Source organism: Nannospalax galili, unplaced genomic scaffold (assembly GCF_000622305.1).
Source record: "Nannospalax galili isolate Female #2095 unplaced genomic scaffold, S.galili_v1.0 scaffold382, whole genome shotgun sequence".
In the NCBI taxonomy this organism is placed as follows: Eukaryota; Metazoa; Chordata; class Mammalia; order Rodentia; family Spalacidae; genus Nannospalax; species Nannospalax galili.
The window spans coordinates 70,820-73,897 of record NW_008348685.1 but is presented as its reverse complement, the minus strand read 5'-3'; the positions used below and the strand labels follow the sequence as shown (position 1 = coordinate 73,897).

At 38.9% G+C, this 3,078-nt stretch overlaps 1 pseudogene; it reads right to left on the bottom strand.

Annotated features, from left to right (window-relative positions):
* Nucleotides 1-1,146: 1,146 nt before the first annotated feature.
* LOC103744220 overlaps nucleotides 1,147-3,078 on the bottom strand; it is a 38,570-nt pseudogene continuing 36,638 nt past the window's right edge.

The window sequence follows — 3,078 nt, the reverse complement described above, 5'->3', positions numbered from 1 at the left end:
TGTGGTCCATATGCATAATGATGGACTATTATCCCATGAAAGAAAACAAAAGCCTGATGTTTTCAACAAAATATGTGGTACAGGAAGATATTTTGTTAAACAAAAATAAGTCATGCTCAGGAAGATAAATGTTGCATAGTCTCTTCATTTGCAGAAACTGAAAAGGTTGAAAATGAAATACTAATTCCTAGAGGCTGTGAAAAGCAAAAGGATAGGATTATCCAGGAAGGCTGGGGTAACAAACAAAAACAGGCAAAAGGAATCACGTTCCACAGTTTCACAGCACAGCAGAACGATTATGGAACAACCCTTCTATATTCTTTGAAGAACTAGAAGGAAAGAGATTAAACCTTCTACATAAAATAATAAAGAGATGGAAATGCTAATTATTTCAACTTGCTCTTTATGTGCCATGTCTGTCTCTTGAACTCTCACACTGCATCCTGTAAATCTGTGAAACAAAAATTGGCAAAACTGAAAGAAAAAAGGAAATACAGTTACATTTGGAGACTTACACATTGCTCTCTCAACAGTTTAAAGAACAGCTAGGCAGAAAATCTTTAAGACAGAGATGAATTCAACAACATGATCAGCTAACAGAATGTTAGGTGGCATTTGTAAAATCCATTAACTAGAGGCTATTTTACACAGGCATAGGTGTAAAGCATGCTACGTTAGGATCTGAACAGATGGCTCCAGCTGCCTGTGAAGAATCTAGGCAAAATTTTATAATTAGCAGTTCACACCTGGGTCTGAACTCTGACGAAAAGTCTGACTATAATAGGAATTGGGGGGTCTCCAATGAAGAAGGAGAGTAAGTCAAGAAACTTGAATATGAAGTCAAATGACCACTTAGGATAGAGAAATAGAGGCCTAGAGAAAGGATTCAGCAGTTAAGAGTACTGGCTGCTCTTGCAGAAGACCTGGGTTCGATTCCCAGTACCCACATGTCTGCTGACAACCATCCATAATCCAGCTCCAGGGGATCCAATGCCCAATTTTGACCTTCAAGGGCACTGCATGACACAGGTGCACTTACACACATGCAGGCAATACACTCATACATATAAAATGAGAAAAAATAAGATTAAAAAAGAGAAATAGGACTCAGCTACCAGTTCTAAGAACAAACACATGGTGGTGGGAGGAGGACCGAGATAACTATAAAAGGCTTCACTCCTTGAGTGAAAAAGGGAAGAGGGAATTATAATGCAGATAGTTTGTTCTGTGAGATCAAAAGCTACATGGAGGTCAAGCCTTATGATTGAGAAATATCCACTATGTACTTACTATGAACTCTTATGCAATGCCTTCATGGGATGCTACACTCTTACATGACCCAGTAGTTTCCTTTACCTGAAATCAAGCACAGTTTGAAACCATGAAATAAAATGCTACATTTTAAGCTTAAGCATTTAAGTACTTAAGTGTTTAAGTTTCCTCTTGTATGTTGCTCTGAGCAGGGTGAAGTTTCCAGTTCTGAACTTTCCTCCAGAAATATGAGTCATCCTTTTCCCAGAATAGTCACATTGTATATTTTGTGTAGGTTATCAGAATGACAACTAAGGCGTGTTTGGGGTTTTATGCACTGCCCAATACTACCTTTCCCTTCAAGTACCCACTACAGCCCTTTGAACACACCCTTTGCAGAGAGGGACTATTATAGATTATTTACAAATATCTTTCCAGTTTTGTGGACTCTTTTCAGTCTCTTTTATTAACATCCATCCATTCATTCATTCATTTTGTTCCTATTTCCACTTACTTCAAAAAAGTACTTCATACATTTATTTTAAACTTATTCTTTGGTAATTTCATGAATGAATATAATTTATTTAGTTTATATTTACCCTTTCCATCATTTCAACTCCTCCAGGACCTCCTCTGCCACATATTTTTTTTCAATTTCATGTCTTCTTCTTCTTTTTAAAAAATAACAGAGTCCACCAGGCGTGGTGGTGCACTCCTTTAATCCCAGCACTCGGGAGGCTGAGGTAGGCAGATCTTTGTGAGTTCAAGGTCAGCCTGGTCTACATAGTGAGTTCCAGGACAGCTGGGGCTACAGGGAGACACTGTCTCAAAAAGACAAAAAAAAAAAAAAAAAAAAAAAAAAAAAAAAAAAAAACAGAGTCCAACCAATGTCGCTCAGATGTGTATGGATGGGTGTAGAGTCTATTCAATGAAACACAGATGACCCTCTAGGGGGCACACAACTGAAGAAAACTTACACCCCTGCAGGCAACAGCCTTTACTTGCCAGAAGTTCCTCATCTAGGGATGATACCTCATGAGCACGCCCCCCCACCACCAATCCATGCTGGAATTTTGGATGGCTTGATCTTGTTTAGGTCTTGAGTAAGCAACCACAGCAGCTGTGGGTTTCTTGACTACAAGTCCTGTCATCCCCAGAAGACACTATTTCACAGTGGTCCTCCCCAGTCTCTGACTCCTAGAATCCTTCTGCCCCTCTTCCTGAGCTTCATCAGCAAGCGGAGGGAAAGAGAGATGTGAGCTGTGTGATAAAGGTGTCCCAGGTCTGGCTGAGCACTCCAAAGTCACTTATTCTCTGCACTTTGACCAGTTTTTTTTTGTTTTTTTTTTTTGTTAATTGCCATCCACTACACAAAGAAACTTATCTGATTGGCCATTTTTTTAAATGAGGATTTCATTAAATCTGTAGATCACTTGGCAATATAGCCATTTTCACAATATTGATTCTGCCAATATATGAGCATGGGAGGTCCCCCACCACCACCACCCCCTCGCCACCTTCTGGTGACTTCTTAAATTTCTGTCCTCAGCATTTTAATGTTTTCATTGTTACCACCTGTTTAGGCCTGCTCCTAGGTATTTTTGAAGCTTTTATGATTGGGTTTTTTTCTTCTAATTTTTTTTTTTAATTTTTACAAAAACTTTATTGTGAATTTCATACATGCATATAAGGTGTTTTGATCAAATCCATGCCCACTCCCTCCCCTCCAACATTCCTCCCTCTGAAGAGGTAACCCTAAAATCCTTTAAGGATTAGATACAAGCTCCCAACTATTTTTAACATTTTTGGCTTTGGACAGAGTATGTA